General features: G+C 36.5%; 1 protein-coding gene across 5 annotated transcripts in view; it reads left to right on the top strand.

The window, feature by feature from the left end:
• The window catches only part of USP54 (ubiquitin specific peptidase 54), a 133750-nt gene that overhangs the window by 23760 nt on the left and 82607 nt on the right, over positions 1–27383 (top strand). The window contains exon 2 of one of the 5 annotated variants that reach the window (XM_081267820.1): positions 13564–13661. The exons of 2 other annotated variants lie outside the window; for them this stretch is intronic. The gene's annotated coding sequence lies outside the window, so the exon portion shown is untranslated. Of the gene's footprint in view, positions 1–13487; positions 13662–17588; positions 17745–27383 lie in introns of those variants that run through there. 2 more of the 5 variants (XM_081267819.1, XM_081267821.1) reach the window with 2 other exon arrangements.

Below are 27383 nucleotides of genomic sequence, written 5' to 3'. Positions count from 1 at the left end.
TTGTGCTCAGCTTTTAAAAAACTATTTTTTTTTCAGCATTGGGGATTAAACCCAAGGTCTTATGCATACTAGCCAGGTATTCTACTCCTGAGCTACCTAAATTCTCAGATCCATTTTATTTTTTTTCAGCTTCATTTTATTTCATTTTTATAATGAAAAATGGTGGCCACACTTGTAATTCCAGTGTCTTGGGGGGCTGAGGCAAGAGGAGGATCACAAGTGTGAAGCCAGCCTCAGCAATTTAGCAAGGCCCTAAGCAACTTAGATGACCCTGTCTCAAAATAAATAAAAAGCGCTGTGGTTATGGCTCAGTGGTTAAACACCCCTGGGTTTATTTCTCCATATCCAAAAAAAAAAAAAAAAAAAGAATAAACGATAGAGCTGGTATGGTAGCACATGCCTATATAGTCCCAGTAACTTGGAAGGTTAAGGAGGAGGATAGCAGGTTCAAGGCCAGCCTTGATAATTTAGCAAGAACATGTATCAAATAATAAAAAGGGCTGGGGTATTACTCAGTGTGGACACTTCACTAGCATTTGTGAAGTCCTGGATGAAATCCCCAGTACCATAAAACAAAGAAAAAAAATGGACATTTATTAAGTAAACATGTAATTTTTGGTAAGGCAGATTGTGGATAGGATTTGCAATATGTGCATTTTACTTTGAAATTCTACAGAAAATTATCATGGATTTGGGATCAGACAGACCACTGAAGTAGTTCATCATTCATTCTCTCTCTCTCTCTCTCTCTCTCTCTCTTTGGTAATGAAGATTGAACCGAGGTGTGCTCAACCACTGAGCAACATCCCCAGCCCTTTTTTATATTTTATTTAGAGACAGGGTCTTGGTGAGTTGCTAAGTGCCTCACTAAGTTGCTGAGCCTGGCTTTGAACTCACAATCCTCCTGTCTCAGACTCCTAAAACACTGGGATTGCAGGTGTGTGCCACCGTGCCCGGCCTCATTCTCTCTTTAAAAAACTTTATGTTGGGCTGGGGATATAGCTCAGTTGTTAGAGTGCTTGCCTTACAAATACCCTGCACCACACACACACACACACACACACACACACACACACACACATACACACACACACACACACCCCCAAAAAAAGAAAGAAAAAAAAGTTTTATATTTTTATATTGGTGGGCATGGTGGTGCATGCCTGTCATTCCATGGACTCAGGAAGCTGAGGCAGGAGGATCACAAGTTTGAGGCCAACCTCAGCAATTTTTATAGTGAGGTCCTAAGCAACTTAATAAAAAATAAAGATAAAAAGGGCTGGGGAGCCCAGGGTTGTGGCTCAGTGGTAGAGTGCTTGCCTTGCATGGGTGAGGTACTTCGTTCGATCCCAGGCACCACATTAAAAAAATAATAAAAAAAACCCAAAGATATTGTGTCCATTTACAACTGAAAAAAAAAAGGAAGTTAAAAAGGTGGGGAGCTGGGGCTGTAACTCAGTGGTAAAAGTCCTTTGGGTTCAATGTCCAGTAAACTTCTTCCCCCCAAAAAAAAGTTTCATATACATAAAATTTATTGTTTTAAGCTTTTTAAAAATTTTTGTTGTTGTTGTAGATGGACACAATACCTTTATTTATTTATTTTTTTTATGTGGTGCTGAGGATTGAACCTAGTGCCTCACACATGCTTGCAAATGCTCAACCACTGAGCTACAACCCCAGCCCTGTTTTAACCATATTTAAATGTGTAGTTCTTTGACATTAAGTACATTCATTGTTATTATTCCATTCTGATTCTCAATTTTTTTTGTGTATGACTCTTTCTTCCTCTCTAGAAGCATATAGAAATTTCTCTTTATCCGCAATATTATGCAGTTTAATTTTGTTTGTGCTTTAGTATGGATTTTTGAAATTATTTATTTATTTATTTATTTATTTTTGTTTTTTGCACTGCTGGAGATTCAATCTCCAGTGGCTTTGTGCATGCCAGGCAAGTGCTCTACAACTGAGCTACATTCTCAGCCCAGAATTTTTTTTTAATGACTGAATAATATCCCATCGTTTATGTATACACCACATTTTCATCATCTACTCATCTGTTGATGGATACCTACATTGATTACATATCTAGGCTACTGTGACTAGCCCTCAGTGGATATGTAAGTTCATACTGATTTCCTTTCCTTTGAATATCTATGCAGTAGTTGGATTGCTGAATCATATGGTAGTTCTATTTTTAGTTTTTGAGAAATCTCCATACTATTTTCCATAATAGATGTGCTAATATTTCTACCAGCAGCATATGAGAGTTCCCCTTTTTCTGTATCCTCACCTGCATTTGTTATTTTTTGTCTTTTTAATAGTAGCCATTTTAACAAGGATAATATATCTTTGTTTTGATTTGCATTTCCATTGTGATTAGTGATGGTGAACATTTTTTCATTTATATTTTGGCCGTTTGTATATCCTACTACTGAGAAACCTGTATTCAGTTTATTCACTCATTTTAAATCAGATTATTTGGTTTTGTTTTGCTGTTTAGTTGAAGTCCTTATATATTTTGGATTTAATCCATTGTCAGATTAATTTGTGAATATTTTTTCCCATTCTGTATGTGGTTCATTCATTCTGTTGATTTTTTTTTTTTTTTTTTTTTTTTGTGGTACTGGGAATTGAACCCAGGGCCTTATATGTGCTAGGCAAGTGTTATACCACTGAGCTACTCCCCCAACCCCAAGCTCAGAAGCTTTTTAGTTTGACATATTTTATTGTTAGTTTTTGTTTTTGTTGTCAATGCTTTTGGGGTCATATCCAAAAAATCTTGGATCAGTGTCCTGAAACATTTCTCCTATATTTCCTTTTAGTAGTTTCAAATACTATTATTTAAGTCTTTGATCAATTTTTTTATTTTTGTGGTGCTGGGATTGAAACCAGGGCCTTGTGCATGTGAGGCAAGCATTCTACCAATTGAGTATTACCCCAGCCCTGATCAATTTTAAATTAATCTTTATATATAGTGAAAGACAGGGATCTAATTACTTTTTTAAAAAAATATTTTTAGATGTTGATGGACCTTTATTTTATTCATGTATGGGGCTGATAATTGAACCCAGTGCCTCACGCATGCTAGGCACGCACTCTACCACTGAGCCACAACCACAGCCCTGGGATCTAATTTCTTTATTCTACATATGTATATTTTATTCTAACACCATTTATTGAAGAGGCTTTCCTTTTCCTAGTGTATATGCTTGCTGCCTTTAAAAAAAAATCAGTTAGCTATGGGATTGGGGATATAGTTCTGTGGTCATCAGCACTGGGGGAAGAAAATCAGTTGGCTGTAAATAGGTGGATTTATTTTTGTGTTCTCTGTTCTGTTCCATTACTTTATGAGTCTGTTTTTATGCCAGCATTATGCTATTTGTTTGTTTGTTTTTAGTACTGGAGTTTTAAACCATAGCCTTGAACATACTAGCTAGGCCAACACTCAGTGAGTTACAGCCCTAGATCTTTAAAAAAAAAAAATTATCATGGGACAGAGTCTTGCTTAGTTGCCCAGGCTGGCCTCAAACTTGGTGATCCTCCCACTTCAGCCTCCCAAGTAGCCAGAATTATGAATGTGTGCCTTCACACATGGTCCATGCTATGTTTTGAAGTTCTGGGGATTGACCCCAGGGTTGTTCTACTACTGAGCTATATCCCCACTCCTTTTATTATTTTTTTAAATTTTGAGATAGGGTCTTACTAAGTTGCCCAGGCTGGCCTCAAACTTGTAGTCATCCTACCTTACCCTCCGAAGTTGCAGGGATTACAGGAGTGGGCCACCATATGGGCTAACCTTGTGAATTCTTAAACTAATTTCTCTAGAGTGTTTTTGAAGGAGATATGACATTACTCAGTGTTAGTTAAGATTTTGCAAGGGTATAGTCCTCCACAAAACTGTCCTCATTTTAGATAATAGTTGCAAGTTTGAGTATCCCCAGACATCCTGTGCTTATCACAAAGATGCTACAAAATCAGGGGTTCTTAAAACCCCTTCAAGTTTGATAATTTGTTAGAACAACTCACAGAACTCAGGAAAGCATTATACCTAATGATTAAAGTTTTATTATAGCAAAAGGATACAAATGTGAACCGACAAAAGAGAGAGATGCACAGAGTGAGATATGGGAGAGTTCTAAAGTTAAGCATCAGTGTCCTTGTAACCATGAAAGGTCCAGTTCTGCTGCTACCTCTTGTAGCCAGAAACTCAAGAGAGTAACAGAAGAAAGGACTTTATTTATAATAAGCTAGCAGATGAAGGAAAAATTGCATCTTTCCAGGGGGTGTAGTCACAAAAGCTCATATGAAGTTTCTGGGGAGTCTAATTTATTCATAGATGGTAGGCACTGGAATGTTCATTAATTTTTGTAGTGATCAGTTTTCTGTGTTTGTACGTGCAGTATTTGGGATTGAAGCCAGAGCCTTACACATGCCAGCCTTTTTTTTTTTTTTTTTTAAAAGAGAGAGCAAGAGAGATAGAGCAGTAGAAAGAGAGAGAATTTTTAATATTTATTTTTTTAGTTTTCGGCGGACCCAACATCTTTGTATGTGGTGCTGAGGATCGAATCCGGGCCGCATGCATGCCAGGCGAGTGCGCTACTGCTTAAGCCACATCCCCAGCCCAACACATGCCAGCCTTTTAAAATTTTATTTTGTTTATTTAGTTTTTGGTACCAGGGATTGAACCCAGGGATGTTTAATCACTGAGCCACAGCCCCACCCCATTTTATTTTGTATTTTGAGACAGGGTCTTGCTAAGTTGATGAAACTGGCTTTGAACTTTCTATCCTCCTACCTCAGCCTCTTGAGTTGCTGGAATTAGAGATATGAGCCACCATGCCCAGCTTATTGTATTTGTGGATAGACTCTTGTTCAGTTGCCTAGGTTGGCCTGGAACTTTGATCCTCTTGCCGCTGTCAGCCTTCCCAGTAGCTGGATTTCCAAGTGTGTGCATGATGCCTTGCCAATGATCAGTTAACAGGTTTTTTTCCCCCTGGTCGTACTGGAAATTTTATTTTTTATTTGTTCTAATTAGTTCTAAAGGACAGTAGAATGATTTTGACACATCATACATAAATGGAATATAACTTCTCATTCATCTGGTTGTACATGATTTAGAGTTACACAGGTCATGGAATCATATATGCACATAGGGTAATAATGTCCAATTTATTATATTATTATTCCTAGCCTCATATCTTCTCCCATTTCTTCACTCCCCTCTATCTAGTGCAAAATATCTCTATTCTCCCTCCACCCCTTATTGTGAATTAGCATCCACATATCAGAGAAAACATTCAGCCTTTGGTTCTTTGGAATTGGCCTATTTCACTTAACATAATATTCTCCAGTTCCATCCATTTACCAGCAAATGCCATAATTTCATTCTTCTTTATGATGGCTGAGTACTATTCCATTGTGTATATGTACCACATTTTCTTTATTCATTCATCTGTTGAAAGATACCTAGATTGGTTCCATAGCTTGACTATTGTGAATTGCACTGCTGTAAATATTGATGTGGCTGTGTCAGTGCAATATTATGCTGATTTTAAGTCCTTTAGGGTATAGACCGAGAGTGGGATAACTGGATCAAATGGTGGTTGCATTCCAAGTTTTCTAAGGAATCTCCATACTGCTTTCCATATGGTTGTACCAATTTGCAGTCCCACCAGCAATATATGAGAGTACCTTTCTCCCCACATCTTCGACAACATTTATTGTTACTTGTATTCTTGATAATTGCCATTCTGACTGCAGTGAGATAGAATCTTGGTGTGGTTTTAATTTGCATTTCTCTAATTGCTAGAGTGTTGAACAATTTGCATATATTTGTTGATTGTATTTCTTTTGTGAAGTGTCTGTTCATTTCCTTTGCCCATTTATTAGACTGGGTTATTTGGGGTTTTTTTGGTGTTAAGTTTTTTGAGTTATTTACATATCCTGCTGATTAATGCTCTATCTGAGGTGCATGTGTTAAAAATTTTCTCCATTTTGTAGACTCTCTCTTCACATTATTGATTGCTGTGAAGAAGCTTTTAGTTTGATTCCAACCCATTTATTGATTCTTGATTTTACTTCTTGCACTTAGGGGTCTTGTTAAGGAAGTTGACATGGTGGCGATTTGGTCCTACTTTTTCTTGTAGTAGGTGCAGAGTCTCTGTTCTAGTGCCTAAGTATTTGAGTCACTTTAAGTTGATTTTTGTGCAGGGTGAGAGATAGGGGTTTAATTTCATTATGCTATATGTGGATTTCAGATTTTCTCAGCACCATATGTTGAAGAGGCTTTCTTTTTTCCAATGTATGTTTTTGGTACCTTTTTCTGGTATGAGATAACTGTATTCATATGGGTTTGTCTCTGTGTCTTCTATACCATTGGTCTATGTATCTGTTTTGGTGGGTACTGGAGATTTAATGAATATGCCTCCAGCCATTTTTAATTATTAATATATTTGTATTGGGGATTGAATCCAATAGCACTCAACCACTGAGCCACATCCCCAGCCCTTTTTATTTTTTATTTTGAGACAGAGTCTTGCTAAGTTGTTGAGGATCTTTCTAAATTGCTGAGGTTGAACTTGCCATCCTCCTGCATTGCTAGAATTATAGGTTTACTCCACTATGCCTGGGTCTTGAGGGATTTTGATGTTGTCCATTGGTTATCAGGTATTCCAGGCTTTCCTAGTTCCTGTAAACCTAAAGAAAGATTACTGATCGGGAAGTTGAATCACTGGTGTGTCTGTTTTGTTTTGTTTTTTTTTTTTTTTTGGATGTTTTCCTTTATTATTATTTTCAGGAAAGGATAACTTTATTGTTAATTATTTGAGGAGTGAATAAAAGCAAACAATGAAAAACAGCCTTGTTAGTGCTAGGAGAGAGTTAACCTGTTTGTTCATCATCTTCATCCTCAGGATGTATCACCCTCCTGACACAGTGTATATCACCAACCATGGAAGCTTACAGAGCCTCAGTGTTCAGTTCTTATTGGGGCTTCATTATGTAGGCATGATTAATTGAATCATTGACCATATGATTAAACTTGGTGTCCAGCTCCCTTCACTCATAAGAAGTCAGACTGATTATATGACTGAAAGTCTGAGCCTTGTCATCATATGGACTTTTCAGCATGGCCAGCCCTCATCTTGAAACTATTTAGGGGCTCACTATGAGTTGCCTGGTTAGCATAAGCTCATTTGGTCCCTAACATGAATAACAAAGTTACTCATATCATTTGGGAAATTCCAAAGGTTTAGAGACTATATCCTAGAAACCTAGGACAAAGACCAGTCTTTATTATACAACACTGTCAAAACTCAATTCGGTTATTATTTTCTCTGTAAACTTTTTATAGACTTCTCAAGATATTTTATTCATATCTCTATTATGTGTTTTCTTTCTCTTCCTTTGGACAGCGAACGTTTTGAAGGTCCCATGATTTTTAGTCATCTTTGTATCTCTAATACTAATACTAACACTATGTCTAGCTTATAGTAAATATACAGTAAATATTTATTTAAGATATAACTTAATGATATGAGACATTCATTATAGAAGTCTCTTAGACTTGTTTTAAGAATTAATAAAATCAGTAATATAATTTTATTCCTTCTGCATTTGTCTTTGTTTAATCTTTAAATATGTTCATAACATTTTTGTTTTCATATTTGCAGTACCGGGGAATATTTTCATACTTTTATGTGGACATCAGATTTACAAAAGAAATGAAAAGGAGATTTTGATTTTATAAATTTTATAAATTTGCTTTTATAAATTTTGTTTGATATAAATTTATAAATTTATATTCTTAAATAATGAAGCTTTTGTACATTTAAAATAAAATTCCACTTATAGTTTATAAAGATTATATTATTGTTGGTGTGGTACCATACTCCTGTAATCTTAGCTCTTGGGGAGGCTAAGTTAGGAAGATCACAAGTTTGAGGCCAGTTTGAGCAACTTACTGAGGCTCTGTCTCAAAAAAAAAAGTAAAATAAATAAAAAGGGTTGGTAGTGTAACTAAGTGTTAGAGTGCTTGCTTATTAGCATGTAGTTCTGTTTATCCCTAGTACCCCCAAGGCAGGGATTGGGAGAGGATTTACCTTATTATCTAGTCATGTAAGCATTCTGAATCATGCTTAACCTTTCTGAATCTCAGAAGTTCTTTATGGTTCCATTTGATTCTAAGGATGAATAAGTTCTTTTTTTTTTTTTTTTTAAGAGAGAGAGGGAGAGAGAGAGAGAGAGAGAGAGAATTTTTTAATATTTTTATTTTTTAGTTTTCGACGGACACAACATCTTTGTTTGTATGTGGTGCTGAGGATTGAACCCGGGCGGCTCGCATGCCAGGCGAGTGCGCTACCGCTTGAACCACATCCCCAGCCCATGAATAAGTTCTAATGGTTTCCTGTTTATCTTGTTTGTGCATAGGAAATATTGAGTACTTAATAAAAATGTAAACATATTCCCTAAATTATTCTCTTTGTGGTATGACTTAAAAAAATATTCTGAGTATCTTTATCATGATGTGAACTAATTCTTGTATTTCTCAGGGCTATATCATTTTTGGAGTATGATATACACTAGAAATTATTTGCATGTCATCTGTTTTTCTTTTGTGAGTTAGTTTTCCATTTGTATGTGAATTTTTAGAAATACGATACTGATTTTTATTAAGTTCATACCTTTTTAAAATAAAAAAAAAATTTATACATTTTTGGGTACTGGGGATTGAACCCAGAGGCATGTTACCACTGAGCCAAGTAGTTCCCAGCCCTTTTTTATTTTTATTTTGAGACCCAGTTTTGCTTAGTTGCTTAGGGCCTCACTAAGTTTCTGAGGCTGGCCTTGAACCTGTGACCTCCTGTCTTAGCCTCTTGAACTGCTTGGATTACAGGTGTGCACCACCACATCCAGCAGTTCCTACTTTTTAAAATAAATATTAAAACCAGATTTTATTTGTAGAATAGTTTTAGTTTTACAAAAAAGTTGAGAAGATAATACAGAAAATTTCCCACTATTCCCTCACTCAGTTTCCCTTATTATTTATACCTTAAATTAGTTCAGTATATTTGTTATAATTGAATATCCATTATTGATATGTTATTATTAACTAAAGCTTATAGTTTATTCAGTTATAGTGTTCTTTTTCTGTTTCAGGATCCTGTTCCAGATATCCATTTACTCATTTGTACATTTGCTTATCTACCCTTTCTGCTCCCTCCTCCACCCCCCAGTACTGGGGATTAAACCTAGGGTTGCTCTACAACTGAGATATATCTCCTGCGCCCCCCCTCACCTTTTTTTTTTTTGTGTGTGTGTTGCTGGAGAGTGAACCCAGAGCCTTGTGCATGTGAGGCAAGCACTCTACTAACTGAGCTATATTCCTATCCCTCTAACCCTTTTTATTTTAGAAAATGTATTGAATTGTCTATCGATGTTGAGGGCCACAGCCTAGTCAGGATGACGCATGGCATTTTGCCAGAAGGGAGTGGTTGAGAGGTGACTGCCAGCAAGCTATTGAGATGATGATGGTTGTATTAAGCTGTGTATTCAATTGTATATAGACCCCTGCTGTCCGCCTTGGGCGCCACCACTTTGGAGTTCTCACGGGGAGTTTGCGATGGTTGGTGAAGTTCCGGTGGAGGGAGTTCTGCTTGGTGTGTGGTGTTCCTGGAAGGGCCGTTTGGATGGCGTTCCGGGGAGTTCGGAAATAAAGTTTGTTCCTACTTGAGTGGCCCGTGATTTGTGCCCAGCCAGACTGTGGCATATCTTCATGCCTCAGCCTTCTGAGTAACTGGGATTACAGGCATACATTACTGCATCCAGCATCACTTACCCATTTTCATGTATAGTGGTTTTAGAATTATTAACCTGTATATCTGTAGGAAAGTTTTGTTAGCAAGTATACATTGTTTTTTTTTTTTTTTTAAACTTTTTTTTTTTTTTAAAGAGAGAGTGAGAGAGGAGAGAGAGAGAGAGAATTTTTTTTTAATATTTATTTTTTAGTTCTCGGCGGACACAACATCTTTGTTGGTATGTGGTGCTGAGGATCGAACCCGGGCCGCACGCATGCCAGGCGAGCGCGCTACCGCTTGAGCCACATCCCCAGCCCAAGTATACATTGTTGATGTACAATTCCTTACGACTTCTTAGTTTCAACAAGCTTCAGTCTTTTTTTTTTTTTTTTTTGGTATTGTTCTTTCTAGGTGCACATGACAGTAGAATGATGTATTATACATACAGGAGAATAATTTAGTCTAATTAGGATCCTTTTCTTGTGGATATACATGATATGGAATTTTACTGATCATGTATTCATGTATGAACATAGGAAAGTTATGTCTCATTCATTTCACTGTCTTTTCTATCCCCCCCCCCCCCCCCCCGCCTTTCCTTCATTCCCCTTTGTCTAATCCAAAGAACTTCTATCCTCCTGCCCATCTGTGTTAGCATGTACATATCAGAGAGAACATTTGGCCTTTGTTTTTTGGGGGGATTGGCTTATTTCATTTAGCATGATAGTCCAGTTCCACCCATTTACCAGCCATAATTTTGCTCTTCTTAATGGCTGAGTACTATTCCATTATGTATATATACTACATTATCCATTCATCTCTTGAAGGACACCTAGATTGGTTTCATAGCTTGGCTATTATGAATTGAGCTGCTATAAACATTGATGTGGCTATGTCAATGCTGTAGTAGGGTGATTTTAAGTCCTTTGTGTATATACCAAGGAGTGGGATAAATGGGTCAAAAGGTGGTTCCATTCCAAGTTTTCTTAGGAATTTCCACACTGCTTTCCATAGTGGTTGTACCAATTTGCAGTCCCACCAGCAATATATGAGTGTATTTCAATAGTGTCCATCATTGTGTTCAGTGGTGATATTTCATTTTTCATCATGAATTTTAGAAATTTTGAGTTTTTCTTTTTATTAGCTTGGCTAAAGGTTTATTTATTTATTTTAAAGAACCAACTTCTTGGTTTTTTTTTTTTAATATTTATTTTTTAGTTTGTAGTTGGACACAATACCTTTCTTTCTTTATTTTTTTTGTGGTACTGAGGATTGAACCCAGGGCCTCGTGCATGCTAGGTGAGGGCTCTACCTCTGAGCCACAACCCCAGCCCATGGTTTGTTGATTTAAAAAGAATTTTTTTTTTGTTTCAATTTCATTGATTTTTGCCTCTGATTTTAATTACTTCCTGTGTTATACTGCATTTGGTGTTGATTTGTTCTTCTTTTTCTAGGGCTTTGAGATGTAATGCTAGGCTATTTATTTGGTGACTTTCTGTTCCTTAATGGATGAGCTCAGTGCAATGAACTTTCCGCTTGGCACTGCCTTCATAATGTCCCATAGATTTTGAAATGTTATATCGCTGTTCTCATTTACCTCTAAGTATTTTTTAAGAATTTCATCTGATTTCTTCTGTTATCCATTGGTTATTCAATAGCATATTATCTAGCTTGTATTTTTAATTTTATCATTGATTTCTACTTTCATTCCATTATGATCTGATAGAATGCCAGGTATTATGTCTATTTTTTTTGTATTTACTAGAGTTGCTTTGTGGGCTAAGATATGGTATCCATGGCCTACTAAGAAGAATGTATATTCATTCGTTGGTGTATGAAATATTTTATATATGTCTGTTAGTCTAATTGTTGTGTTTTTTAGTTCTGTAGTTTCTTTATTTAGTTTTTTTTAAACATAAGGGAAACTTTATTACATTTTTTAAGAGAATTTTAATATTTATTTTTTTTTAGTTTTTTTGGCGGACATAACATCTTTGTTTGTATGTAGTGCTGAGGATCGAACCCAGGCCGCACGCATACCAGGTGAGCGAGCTACTGCTTGAGCCACATCCCCAGTCCTACATTTTAAAATTACACTTGTCCATAGTTATTGGAAAATCATAAAACTAAAGACAATCTCTTCAAATATTAACAAATCTTTCAGTTACAGATTGGGAAAGAGTGTGTGTTTTCTATTTATGTGCTAAAATTGAAGCCCAATTGCCTAATAAAATAATATGTACCTTATTTTTAAAATAAAATAAAGCTACACAAAACAAGAGAGAATAACATCAAAACTAAAAGCTCCTTGTTCCCATAAGCCTTTGTCCTAATATTCCATGCTAGACCACATCAGCGCTTCCTTGGTTATCTTGCAGAGTTTTTATCTTTTATTTAGTTTTTGTTTGAAGGATCTATCCAGTGGTGAAAGAGGCATGTTAAAGTCACCCAGCATTATTGTGTTGTGGTCTATTTGATTCTTGAAATTGAGAAGAGTTTGTTTGATGTACACAGATTCTCCATTGTTTGGGGCATAAATATTTACAATTGTTATGTCTTGTTGATGAATATTTCCCTTTAGTAGTATGAAATGCCCTTCTTTGTCCCTTCTGATTAACCTTGGCTTGAAATCCACTTTATCTGATGTGAGGATAGAAACCCCTGCTTGTTTACAAGATGCATGTGAATGACATATTTTTTGGGGGGGAGTCCCAGGGGTTAAACTCATGGGCACTTGGCCACTGAGCCACATCCCCAGCCCTATTTTGAATTTTATTTACAGACAGAGTCTCACTGTGTTGCTTATTAGCACTTTGCTTTTGCTGAGGCTGGCTTTGTACTCCCCATCCTTCTTGCCTCAATCTCCTGAGCTTCTGGGATTACAGGCATGTGCCTGGTGTTTCTGCCCCCCCCCCCCCCATCCTTTTATGTTCAGTTGTGGATATCTTTGCCTAAGAAGTGAGTCTTTTGGAAACAGCATATTGTTCGGTCTAGTTTTTTTTTCTTTTTTAAAGAGAGAGAGAGAATTTTTTAATGTTTATTTTTAATTTTTCGGTGGACACAACATCTTTTTTATTTTTATGTGGTGTTGAGGAGCGAACCCGGGTCCTGCCCGTGCTAGGTGAGCGCTCTACCGCTGAGCCACAATCCCAGCCCCTGGGTCTAGTTTTTTAATGCAATCTTCTGATTGATGAGTTTAGGCCATTTACACTCAATGTTATTATTGAGAAATGTTTATTCCCTATCATTTTGATTTATTCTCATTTTTAATTTGAATTAGTTTCTCCTTTGATTGAATATTCTTCTAGTGTAGTTACTCCCTTTGCTGGTTTTCAGTTTTGTTTTTCATTTCTTCTTTATGAAATATTTTATTGAGTATGTTTTGTAGTGTAGGCTTTCTAGTTGTGAATTCTTTTTTTTTAGAGCGAGAGAGAGAGAGAATTTTTTTTTAAAGAGAGAGTGGGGGGGGGAGAGAGAGAGAGAGAATTTTTTAATATTTATTTTTTAGTTCTCGGCGGACACAACATCTTTGTATGTGATGCTGAGGATTGAACCCGGGCCGCATGCATGCCAGGCGAGCGCCCTACCGCTTGAGCCACATCCCCAGCCCTAGTTGTGAATTCTTTTAAACTTTGTTTATCATGGAGGGTTTTTATTTCATTGTCAATTCTTTTTTTTTTTTTTTTCTTTTAGGGGTACCAGAGATTGAACTCAGGGGCACTTGACCCCTGAGCCACATCCCCAGCTCTATTTTGTATTTTATTTATAGACAGAGTCTCACTGAGTTGTTTAGTACGTCACTATTGCTGAGGCTTGCTTTGAACTCGTGATCCTCCTGCCTCAGCCTCCCAAGCTGCTGTGATTAAGGTATGCACCACTGTACCTGGATGATCAGGTTCTCTTAATATCTTTTCTCCACAGTTAACTTCATTTTCAAGATTATATATTTTTTCTTCATTGCTTGAAATTCTTCCAAGTGATGCTAGTGATGCTTTCCTTTGAATTTTTTATTTGGTTTATTGATTCCTTCATTTTGAGGATTTTTGCTTGATTTTTTTTTTCAAGAATCTTTATCTATTGAAGTGATCTTTCACTTCCTATGTTTTCTCTCTGATTTCACTCCTTGCATCATCCTTTACCTCACAGATTAGTTTAACTCTGAACATTCTAAACTCCTTCTCTGACATTTCTTCCACTGTGGAATCTGTTATTGGAGTATCTTGGCATATTTTGGAAATTTTGTTCCCTTTTTCATGTTGTTGTGTGTCACCTGTCTGACAATATAGATCTGAGGCAGTAGACTTTCTACCCTGTAGACTTATAGTGTCCCTGAAGGTTTCCATTGCCTCACCATTTAGGGGCAGACACATAATAACAAACAACCAATGCGAGCCATATACAGCATTAACCCAAATAGTTCCTGCTCTGACATCTACAGTGTTTTAAGAGAAGAATAATGTCTTTATTAAATTCAACATTTTGTCATATCTTACCTTGCTTGTTAGCAGAAACCAAAAAGGAAAGGATGTGGGAACTGACCAAACTGAACTTTCAGCCTGTGTTCTTCTATCTCCTTCCCTCCTTCATTGAAGGATTTTTTTTTCTTTATTGAATTGTTTGAGCTTCCTACTCATTCTGGTTATTTACTTCTTGTCAGATGTATAAGTTGCAAATATTTTCTTCCATTCTGGAGGTTGTCTCTTCACTATTAATTGCTTCCATTGCTATGCAGAAGCATTTTCATTTAGTTCATTTCTTCTTTTGTTCCACATACTTTTGACATCTTATCCAAAAAAATCATCCCAAAGTCCTGAAGAATTTCCCTTGTTTTCTTAGTTTCATATTTTTATTTAGATCTCTAATCCATGTTGATTTTTTTATACCTTTATTTTATTTACTTTTATGTGGTGCTGAGGATTGAACCCAGTGCCTCAACACGTATAAGGTGAGTGCTCTACCACTGAGCCACAACCCCAGCACCGAAGGATTTTTCTTAATTCCTTTATTCCAATCTTAGAGGTAGACTGTCCTTGCTAATAATAATTATAGTTTTTCACAGGTCTTTGCATTTTTTTTCTTTTTTTGTACCAGTGATTGAACCCCAGGTTACTTAATCATTGAGCCACATCCCCAGTCCTTTTTATGTTTCATTTTGAAAGGGCGTCTCGCTAAGTTGCTTAGGGCCTCACTAAGCTGGCTTTGAATTTACAGCCCTTCTGCCTTAGCCTTTGGGCCACTGGGATTACAGGTGTGCAGCACCACACCTGCAGCCTTTGTCTTTTATGGTTCGAAGTACCCAAAAACGACTTGAAAAACATGACTTGCTTATTTTTTGTTTGAAGCACAACTTTCGAAAGTACTGTTGTAACTACTCATCCAACTTGAGAATCCCTGGGTAAACAAAAACTACATGACTGTTTCTTGACTTAGCAATCGTATAGTTAGTTAATATGATACTTACTAGGCACAGATCTGTAGTTGCCCCAATTTATTTTCACGTGCAGTATTCTCTCTGTGTGTGATACAGCATATCATGTGCAGTCTTGAAGGAATAATATATAATATCCAGTATAACTTATAAAAGGCAGAATGTGAGTGCTCTAGGAGATTTTTATGGAAGCGTTTTCTGGGGGGCTTCAGAAAAGATTACAATCTGTAAGGGTGAGATTTTCCAGTGGATCATTTCTTCCTGAGATATGAAAAGTCTTGCTATTTAGTTGCATTACAAAGTTGAAACTCTGTAACTGTTCTAGTACTCTATAGTTTTATTTGGTTAGTTCCACAAAGAATATTCTCTCTCTTTTTTTTTGTGGTACTAGTGTTTTTTTTTTTTTTTTTTTTTTGGGGGGGGGTGGGTATTGGGAATTGATTCTAGGGTCTTTCACTTGCAAAGATGCAAAGTACAGACTCTTTTACTGATCTATATCCCAGCCCCTTACAATGTCTTAATAACTAGAGTGCTTGACTTTAATGTTTGTACATGTTTTTGCATTTAGTACTGATCAGTAGAAATCCTGTGTTTCACACTTGAGATGGCTCTATCTTACCCTTCCCAGCCTAGCACTAAGAGACTTAATTAGAATGCTGATGGTTAGCAAGAGAAACCAAGTAGTACACTTTTTTTTTTTTTTTGGTAACAGGGATTGAATCTAGGGGCACTTAACAACTAAGCCACATCCCCAGCTCTTTTTTAGTTTTCTTCTTGAGATAGGGTTGCACTAAGTTGCTTAGGGCTTCACTGTGTTGTTGAGGCTGGTTTTGAATTTGCAATCTTCCTGCATTGGCCTTCCAAATCACTGGAAGTATGCTACCTTGTCTGACATCAGTAGTACCTTATAAACAAACAAACAAACAAACAAAAAAACTGGGGGCTGGGATGTGACTCAGTGATAGAGCACTTGCCTAGCATGTGTGAGGCACTGGGTTTGATCCTTAGCACCCCATAAAAATAAATAAAAATAAAGGTATAAAAATACAATAACATTATAAAATTGTCACCTTGTTGCCAAAGGACTACTTTAGTTTATTGTTAAATATTGTTAAAATGTAAGAGTTTAATTATTTGGGGGGCAATGTCCATGGCTGTTTAATTTTACCCATAAAATCTTAAATATTTTTGTAGTCAGCTTATATTGTCTCTCAAACTGTAGAAATATAATAGACCTTCATATCTTACAAGGATTCTGCTGAGATTTTTTTTCATCAGTATGCTTAGAAAACAAATTCTTTCAATAAAGTTTCAGTAAAGCTGTTTTATAACTGGAGTAATACATAAAAGAGTGTGTTTTGGTCCTCTGAGCCTTTGTGTCCTGCCTGCAAATGCAAGTTTTGGTTGACTGATCATTTGTTTGGGGGTGGGACTCTGTTTACTGTTTGTTCTTAGTGATGTAACTTGGTCTCTTCCCTGAGAGGGGTGGGGAGCTTTCACTGTTCTCAACTTTGTTTTTTTTCTTTTCTTTCTTTCCTTTTTTTTTTTTTTTTTTTTTAACATTTTTTAGTTGTCAAGGGACCTTTTATTTATTTATATGCGGTTCTGAGAATCAAACCTAGTGCCTCACATATGTTAGGCAAGCACTGTACCACTGTGCTACAACCTCAGTCGCTCAACTTTGGGTTTGAGACCTTGAGATACCAAATTTTAAATTGATTAACATGATCCCAACAGTTTGGTTTATATAACTTCTTTGGTAGTGTGGTCTCTTTTAATGTTTAAGATAGTTGGGGGAGTTTTGCCTATCAATATGATTTGACTTAAAGTTCAGATAGTCTTGGAATTCTGAATTAGGGATTCAGAATTGTTTTGGTTATTCTGTAAAACACTGTAAAAGTCTCCCCCCCCCCCTTTTTTTTCCCAGAGTAACAGACATAATTTATGCTTTCCTCTCCTGCCCTCCAGTTTTATTGGGAATACCAGGGAAGATTTTCTAGAGTACCACCCAAGTCCACCTTCTGTCTTGAAAAAGTCTCTTTTAGTACTCCTTTTGACTGTAGTGCAAAGGACTGTGTTTTTTAGGGATGACTTTTCTTTGGAAGCAGTGGCCACCTCAGAAAGCCTTATTGTTTAATGACCTTTGTCATCAGGAATACCCTTAGAGGAAACAACCTCATACTTTGTTTTTCTTAAGCCTCTAGTAAAATTTGTGATTTGTCCTTTCATGTTACTTTTGGTTGGTTTCTTTAGTTTACTTTTGTATTTAATTGGAAGCTCTCCTTTTTATTATTATAGTGAATTGTCAGTGCTGAGTTCCTGGTACTTAGCAAAAAAGAATTGTATTCTTTGATATCCTGTTCTGTGGGAAGCCTTTGTGGTTTAGATTAACAGTTTTCCATTGTTGCTAGTTGCAGTTGTCTCCTCCCTCCATACCCTTCCCTCCCATTCCTGTATCACTTATCCCACAAATGCGTTGTGATTGCTTGAGGTCTTTTGCTGGCAGTTGAGTGTGCTGTCTGGTAAGTACTGTAGTTTTGGTAAAACTGGGTGGATGGAGGGATGCATGAACTGGTCAATCTTTGTGATGTGTTTCTTTTAAAGGCAACAGTTTATCCTTTGAAATAGACACTTTAGGACTCTTTTATGAAATGTCTTTCATGCTGACTGTTGTTTCTGCTTATTCTTCCTCTTTTAATTGTTAAGTTTTGGAATTTTGATTTTTCTGTTTTTTTTTTAATCCATCTTCGTAGATTTTCATGAACTTCATAGAATTAGAGGAAAGAATTTGTGAGTTTAATATTTAAAATTTTCTTTAAACAGAAAGTTGTGAGAAGGTTGTGGATTTTTTTTCTTTTTCCTCTCTCTGGTTTTTTTTGTTTTTTTTTGTTTTTTTTTTTTTTTGGTGGAACTGGGATTAAACCCAAGGTCTCACATACGCTAGGAAAGCACTACTATATCACTGAGCTCTATTCCCAGCCAGTCTTTGTATTTATTTTTCAGTATTAAATACTAGTTAGAGAAATAATGAAGAGCCTATGTTGTGGCTAACTGGAAGGTAGCATTTACTTCTAGAATCAAAGCGATTCTTTTTCTCCAGAATGATGTTGGCAGACTTTATTGAGATTTTGGCAATAGGTTGTCAATTCTGGGAAGTGATATTCTGAAAATTTCTGGGTAGCAGATGTTTCTGGGAATTATTTTTGGAAGTTAAATTTGTTCTTTAGTACCTGTTCTTTTTTTTAAATATTTCTTTTAGTTGTACACAATGCCTTTATTTTTATTTATTTATTTTTATGTGGTGCTGAGAATCGAACCCAGGGCCTTGCACGTACCAGATGAGGGCTCTACCACTGAGCCACAACCCCAGCCCCAGTACCTGTTCTTTTGAGGTAGAAGATCTATAAACCTCTTGAGTAAAATATTTGATATTTGGTATTCAGTTTCAGTCAAATATCACTTTAATAATGTTTCATAATGGGCTTTTCTTTAGGTTGTATGTTTTGATCTTCAGCTAAGAAACTGTGTGTGTGTGTGTGTGTGTGTGTGTGTGTGTGTGTGTGTTTGACCAAATAGATGATACTTTGGTATTTCAAGGAGTTATAAGTGATAAGCCTTGGGTTTTCCATAGGTACCATTAATACTCTGAGGAAAAACTTGTTTGTGGAATTTTATTGCTGTTCATTTGTGTCACTTAATCAAATGCAGGTTGCACTTGTACAATAGTGATCTCCTGAGCTCCTGTTAGGCAAGTACTAGGTCCAATGCTAAATGCTATGAATTTTCTACCAATTCCCAGTAAGAATACTCTATTAGGCAGTATTGTTTACATGGGAGAGTCATACGTAGGTAGGAAAATCTTGTTTACCCCACACTGCAAAATGAGAAAATGATTCCTACTTAGTAGCAGGTTAATTCTGAGAATTAAAATGCATACTATATATCCACTGATGTTCATTACATGATAGTTAATGTTATAATTTTGTAGCTGAAAGAGTCAGAGAGGCTGAGTGATGTGGCCCCTCAGTTGTAAGCGGAAGAGCTAGGATTTGAACTGGCTCAGAACTTGGAGTTAGGTAGCATGTTTTCATTTGAATACTGTAAAGGCTTTTATAAGATTTCAGTATATCCCTGCTCATCTCTCCTCTCCCTGCCCTCACTGCCCCCACTGAGGAGTGGTTCTTTAGATGTCTTTTTTCCTTTGGTATCCTCTGTCACCTTCCCAGTCATGTGCTTGCTCTCTCATACTGGAATTGCTTGTGCCATTCAGTACCAGTGTTATCCCAGCAGATATGAGTCAAACTGGTGCTGTCATTGCCTTTCTGTCCTATTTTCCACTTGTTGATACAGGCATCATACTTTCATTATTTGTGCTGAAATAACTTGAGTACTGATGTGCTCATGATTTTTAAATAACGCATAGTTAAAATCAAGTATTAAATTTAAAAAAGCATTCCTTAATGGTTTAAAAATTAGAAAAATAATTCTATTATTTATTTATTTAATTTATTCAATTATTTCAAAAATAATTGAACCAGAGTGTTATATAAGACAACTTTATGGAATTCATGGTTATAATTTTGCTACTTAGGAGCCTAATAAGTTGCTATCAAAACTCTTTTCCTTTACCTGTTGTGACTTTGCCTCTATTGGCTATGTAGTTGAGAAAGAACGCCCTGTTTTTTTTCTACTAACCATAAAGGAGAGTGTCTTTCTTCTATTCTTTCATAGATCTTTTAGAAAAACAAAGTATGATTTGATTTGATTTATTTATTTATTTATTTTGTACTGGGGATTGAACTCAGGGGCACTCGACCACTGAGCCACATCCCCAGCCCTATTTTTTTTTTTTTTTAAGTATTCGTCGGACACAACATCTTTGTTTTGTATGTGGTGCTGAGGATCCAACCCGGGCCACATGCATGCCAGGCGAGCACGCTACCGCTTGAGCCACATCTCCAGCCCCCCAGCCCTATTTTGTATTTTATTTCAAGACAGGGTCTCATTGAGTTGCTTTAGATCCTCCTGCCTTAGCCTCCCAAGCTGCTAGGATTACAGGTGTGTGCCACCACACCTGGCTATTTTTTTAAAATTTCTGCTTATTAAAAAAATTTTTTTGTAGTTGTAGATGGACAGAATGCCTTTATTTTATTTGTTTTTATTTTTATGTGGTGCTATGGATTGAACCCAGTGCCTCACAGGTGCTAGGCAAGCTCTCTGCCACTGAGCTATGACCTAGCCCCTGATTTAGGTTTGATAAGTATGATTTAGGCAGGAGATTCAGGGAAGAACTAGAGAGGTGATTGGTTATACCTATAACTAAGTTATCTCTAAACTGAAACAGGGAATTTGTTATATTTCACAATACTTAGTTCTTCATTTTTTTTTTTTTTACTTAACAGGTATCGAGTGTTAGGCAGTGTAACTTTCTATACTACATTTTAATAAAATACTTATGTACTAGTTAATTACTGATTAATGAAGTTCCTAGTAAGGAAAGATGAGGAATGATATTTAAAAAGATAATCCTTTGGGAAATAAATTAATATAAATGGTTACTTCTTCCTAATGAGGTAAGATTATTAGTCCTTGTTACTATAAGTTTCTGTCTTCAAAGTTTGTTGAGGGGAAGAGATTGCTCATATTAGGTAGGACTGGGAAGATGGGGATGGGAAGGAGATAGCATTCCTTATTTAGCAAAATGCTGGGCATATACATGAAACCATTCTTTTTGTGTATTTTAAGAGTAGTGATAGAAGAGGATAAAATTGTGCGTTGGAAAAGATTGTGGAAGGATGTTCAAAACTGAGAAGTTTAGATTATATTTTGTCAATGAAGTTTTTTTTTTCTTTCCTTTTTTTTTTTTTTTGTACCAGGGATTGAACCTAGAGGCACTTAACCACTAAGCCATATCCCCAACCTTTTTTTCTATTACTATTTTGAGACACAGGGTCTCACTAAGTTGCTTAGGGCCTTGGTAAATTGCTGAGGCTATCCTTGAACTTTCCATCCTCCTGCCTCAGCCTCCTGAGCTACTGGAATTATAGGCATGTACCATTGTGCCAGGCATCACTGAAGTTTTCTGAGTTAAATGTGATTGATCAAAGTTTGCTTTTGGCAATACTGTATAGATAGGATTAGAGAGGAGGGAATAGTTAGGGAGTTATTATAATAGTTTAGGCAAATTGTATTGTGATTGCATTGTTTTTAGATTACATTTTCCCCTGTTTTCATAGTATTTGGGTTTGTACTCTACATTATTATTTATTCTTTTTTTTTTTTTTTTTTTTTTTGGTACCAGGGACTGAAGCCATGTGAGCTTAACCATTGAGTAACATCCCCAGCCCTTTTTATTTTTTATTTTGATACAGAGTCTCACTAAGTTGCTTAGAGCCTTGCTATGTTGCTGAGGCTGGCCTCAGACTTGCAATCCTCCTGCCTCAGTCTCCCAAGTCGCTGGAGTTACAGGTTTGTGCCATTATGCTAGCTTAGAAGCTGAACTTTTAATTGCTATGTTCTTCTTGCTACCATGCTGCCTCCCATAGAGGTGGGAAATTTTCTACATAGCTCTGGACCTGTACCTCTCACTTCTTAGTTGGTACATTTGTCGGTTTTAACAAAATGAAAATGTCTTTTGTTTTTATTTTTTCTTCATCTTGTTTCAGATAAATTGGTTATTAACAGTTTTCTAAGTGCTTTAATAGGAAAAGTAATGCTTTCTGTCCTTTATCAACATATAGTTCTTATTGTACATGATATAATAATTTAAAGATGCCAAAGTCTAACACTTAGGAAATTGTTTGAGTTGAATAATTTTCAGTGGGGAGTTTAAGATAACCAGCTCATAAACCAACAAATACCTTCACTTTTTTTTTTTTAATGGCTATAATATGGTTATCTCTCTTTTCTTTCTTTCTTTCTTTCTTTCTTTCTTTCTTTCTTTCTTTCTTCCTTCCTTCCTTCCTTCCTTCCTTTCTGTACTGGGGATTGAATCCTGGGACCCCACTGTGCTATATCCCCAGCCCTTTCAAAAATTTTTTTGTTAGTACCCAATTTTATTGTTACAACCAATTTTTATTTACAGAATATAAATCTTTTAAAAAAGATACATTGCTTTATTTAATCAGTGGTAAAAAGAATAAGTAGTTACCTTCTGATTTTTATTTCAAGACAGGACCTCATTAAATTGCCAACTGGCTTTGAACTTGTGATCCCTTTTCTCAGCCTCTCCAGTAGCTGGGATTATAGGCATGAGCCACTGTGTCCACCATGTCTCTATTTCCAAGCTCGAGTCAGAAACAAAAAAAATATTGATTACAGGGGCTGGGGTTGTGGCTCAGTGGTAGTGCAATTGCCTGGCATGTGTGACGTACTGAGTTTGATTCTCAGCACTGCATATAAATAAATAAAAAATAAAGGTCTATCAATAACCCCCCCCCCCCCAAAAAATCTTAAAAAAATATTGATTCCATTACAAAAAGTTATTAGGATTTCAAGCTAGATATGGACTTTTGTGGACTTATTTATCTATTTATTTATTTATTTTTGGTATCAGGTTGAACCCAGGAGCACTTAACCACTGAACCATATCTCACTTCTTTTTTTTTCTTTCTTAACTTTTAATATTGAGACAGTTCTCACTAAATTGCTTAGGGCTTTCCTAGGTTGCTGAGGCTGGCTTTGAACTTGGGATCTTCCTGTCTTAGCCTCCTGAGCTGCTGGGATTATAGGTACAAGCCAGTGGCCCAGCTTGTGGATTATTTTATTTAAGGAGAGTCAGAATTTATTAGGATGTTGGGATTGGTTGTTTTAGGTACTTATCCCTTTAAACAAAAAGTTTTTTTCTTTCAATTATACTTATTATATCCAAACTTTGTAGAGCAATGCTCTTAAGGAATATACATAATAAAATGGCCATGTATATGAATAACTGAAACATGAGGTAACATGTGAATTTGTAGTGTAAGCTCCACATGTACTGAGAAAACAAAGAGGAATGTAATAGATTTTGAAATTGGAAAGGTGATAGAGAAGACCTAGGATGCCCCCTCCCACTCCACCCATTTCCTTCCCTTTCTCCCCTCCTCTTTCTCTTCCTCTTCACTCCCTCCCCACCTCCTCTTTTTTTTTTTGTACAGGGGATTGAACTCAGGGGCACTCGGCCACTGAGCCACATCCCCAGCCCTATTTTGTATTTTATTTAGAGACAGGGTCTCCTTGAGTTGCTTAGCACCTCGCTTTTGCTGAGGCTGGCTTTGGCTTAGGCTGGCTTTGGCTGAGGCTGGCTCATGATCCTTCTGCCTCAGCCTCACAGCCGCTAGGATTATAGGTGTGCGCTGAACTCACCACCTTCCTTCTTTATTATTATTATTTTTATTTTCAGACACAGAGTCTCCCTATGTTGTCCAGGTTAATCTTGAACTCTTAGGCTCAAGTGATCTTCCTGCCTCCGCTGGGGAAGCTGAGGTCTTTTGATACAGCTATTTTTATAGGATAGGTATCATTTTTAACAAGAGGAAGTGGAGAAGAAAGGCATTCAAGATAGAGGTCATATTAGAGCAAAAGCAATGAGAACATAGAGTCCAGCATGTATTCAATATATGGAAAGGAGTCTTCTTTACCTGGAGGTGGACTATGAGTGAGAAGCATTAGATTCAAAGGTGGTGAGAATCAGAACCTTAGTAGCAACAGTGAGAATAAAATGAAAGGAAATAGAAATCCAATGAAATAACTCTTATCAATAAGTGAGTGAGTAGAAGAAGATCCTGGAAATGGTGGTAAATGTGGTCCAGTGGTGCAGAGGTGGTAAGGATCTGAACCTTAGCAGTGACAATGAGAGTAAAATGAAATGAAAGGAAATAGTAATCTAATGAAATTTGATCAGTGAATAATTGAGTAGATGATGAAGCTGGAAATGATGGTAAGGTCCAATGATTCTCAAGTTTTGTGCCAGTACAAGATATTCTTTTTCTTTTTTTGAGACATGGTCTTGTTAAGTTGCTTAGGACCTTGCTAAATTGCTGAAGCTGGCCTTGAAATTGTGATCCTCTTGTCTCAGCCTCTCTAGCTGCTGGAATTACACCAGCATCTGGCCAGTACCAGACATTTTTAATTTCATTTTATAAATTAGGAATTAATTTTATTGACAGGATATGTTAGTATCAAAAATAAGGACTGGGGATGTAGCTCAGTGATAGAATGCTTGTTCAGCATGTGCAAGGCCTGGGTTTGATCTCTAGCACTGAAAAGAAAAGGCAATATAGGGACTGGGGCTATAGATCCATCTAGCACACTCAAGGCCCTGGGTTCGATTCCAAGCACTGCTAAAGGGAAGAGGGACCTCCCTGATAGAAAAATTTCAATAGTGGGCCGAGGTTGTGCCTTAGTGGTAGAGTGCTTGCCTAGCATGTGTGAGGCACTGGGTTTGATTCCCAGCACCACATAAAAATAAACAAATAAAATAAAGATATTATGTCCATCTACAACTAAAAAACCATATTAAAAAAAAGAAAGAAAAATTGCAATTGTGGCACGAATCTATAAGATCTGTCAAAATAGGTTCAGTTGGGGGCTGGGGATGTGGCTCAAGCGGTAGCGCGCTCGCCTCGCATGCGTGCAGCCCGGGTTCGATCCTCAGCACCACATACCAACAAAGATGTTGTGTCTGCCGAGAACTAAAAAAAAAAAAAAAAAAAAAAAAAATAGAAAATTCTCTCTCTCTCTCTCTCTCTCCTCTCACTCTTTCTTTAAAAAAAATAGGTTCAGTTGATTCTTTTTTTTTTTTTTTAGTTTGCTATTTGTTGTTCTGCTAGCAGGAGACTAAGCAGATAAGAATAAAATCATGAGAGAAACTTATGAAAAATCCATCTATTTATTTCTCTCCCTAAGAATTAAGCTCTGAGGAAAAAAAAAAACTGGGAGGGAGAGCAATCTCACTGAGTTGCTGAGTGATTTATTTATACAATTTAAAATTTCTTTATTTTGAACCAATTTTGGACTTATAAGTTCCAAATAGAGTATAGAACATTTTCGTATATTCTTTACCTAGCTTCTTCTAATGTTATTGTCTTTTTTTTAAAAACTTTTATTTTATTTATTTATTTTTTTATGTGGTGCTGAGGATAAAACCCAGTGCCTCACACATGTCAGGCAAGTGTTCTACCACTGAGCCACAATCCCAGCCCCGTTACTGTCTTAAATAACCATAGTACAAAGATCAGAACCAAGAAATTAATATTGGTACAATAATATTATTTAATTATATTGAAAACCTTTTTTGAATTTTACCAGTTTGTCCACCATTGTTCTTTTTCTGTCCTAGTGTTGTGTACCTAGGATTACTCATTGCATTATAGGTGTTTTTTGTCCTTAGTCTCTTGTATTTTGTGAGACATTTCTGGAGAACACTGATTATTTTGTCAAATAAGCCTTAATATGGATTTGTCTGTTTTCTCATGATTGGACTGAGATTATGTTATTTAGGTAAGAATACCACAGAAAGAGTTACATCTTTTTTATTGCATCATATCATGGCATTCATAATGTCAGTATTTATATCATTGTTGATTTTTAACATTGATCACTTGGTTAAGGTGGTTTGTGTTGGGTTTCTCCACTATAAAGTTACCGTCTTTCCCGTTGTAGTCAATAAATATCTTAGTGGAGGTATTTTGATATTACATTTGGTTAAATGTTATATAGTTCTCTATACATGGAATTAATTTTATCTACTCATGAGCTTCTTTTAGTCATTGTAAAGTAAGTTCCCTGAAAAGATCTATCCTCTTCTAAGCGTTCTGCATATAATACCTGGTTTCATCAAAGGGCCCCCAGATTTTGCAGGAATAAATCTTGTTTAGTCTTTATTGATCTTAGTCCCGTTTATCATGTAGTCTCCTGTGCTATAGATCTCTGGACCTCATTTACCCTACTGCCGGGCTCCTCCTGACTCAATGTCCTTCCAGGCCTCATCTCCCTTGATGCCCAAGCCAGTTTCATTTAAATGACTATTTTTGGCTTTTTTAGAAATACAGGCTAAAAGAAGCTGACTTTGTTGGTGAGGAATACGGGGGTGGGGAGAGGATATTGGGGTGGCTATAACTGGAGTCCAGTTTATTATTTAGGCCTGAGAAAAATGATAATAGACTGTACGGTACTGTGTATACTTACTGTGTAGTATCCCCGTGGACTTTGGATCCCTTGTAGAAATACTGTAGCCACAAAGAATTCAGAATCTAAATACAAAACGAACATCATAATTTAGATGTATGTTATACTAGCAAAATTTATTTAGTGAATAACATATTAGTTACTTATTTGATTAATAAAATATAAATTTATAAGTATTACTGAATTCGAAGTGGCTTTTTGAATTATGTAATTTCTCATGTAACATATACTTTAAAAGCCTAATTTCTCTAATATGGAAAGATTCAGATTTTCTGGGGTCTGAAGCCCCCCTCCCCTTTTTTCCAGTACAGGGTATTGAATTAAGTGCCTCATATATACTAGGCAAGTGCTGTACCACTGAAATATATTCCCAACCCTTATAAAATTTCATTTTGAATCAGAATCTAGCTAGGCTGCCCAGACTGGCCTTGAACATGTGATCTTCCTGCCTTTGCCTCCTTAGTAGCTGGGATTGCTGGCATGTGCCACCATACCTTGCTCAGGGAATCCTCTTTAAAGGGAAAAAAAAAAAAAAAAAAAGATAATTAAATATTAGGCCTAGCATGCTCCAGGCCCTGGGTTTGATCCTTAGTATTGCCATACATACATATATACATACATACTAGCATACATTAAAAAAAAAAAAAAAGATATTGGGCTTTGAGGGCCTGTGCAAGGGAGAAGCCCTGAAGCTTAAACTTCATTAGTGTATTTAAGTGTGGGGGTAAGTGTGCCTTTAAGTGTGGGGCCTTGCAGTAAAGATTGGGGCCACTGTTTTTCATCATCAGGCAGGAAAAGATTTTTGGTTTGCTTACAAGAGGCCAGCATTTTTCAGATTTGGTTTGCTCATAAGAGGCCAGCGTTTTTCAGCTAACTTAGTACTTCTACTATACCAGGAAATAGGTAATAATGATGGAATTTTTCCTTCCCAAATTCGCCTTCTACCTTCCAAGAAGTTTACCTGATATTAGGGACAGCACAATAATGACCAA

The sequence above is a fragment of the Spermophilus citellus genome, assembly GCF_964194105.1.
Source record: "Spermophilus citellus genome assembly, chromosome: 15".
Taxonomy (NCBI): domain Eukaryota; kingdom Metazoa; phylum Chordata; class Mammalia; order Rodentia; family Sciuridae; genus Spermophilus; species Spermophilus citellus.
This window is presented reverse-complemented; position numbering and strand designations above follow the sequence as displayed.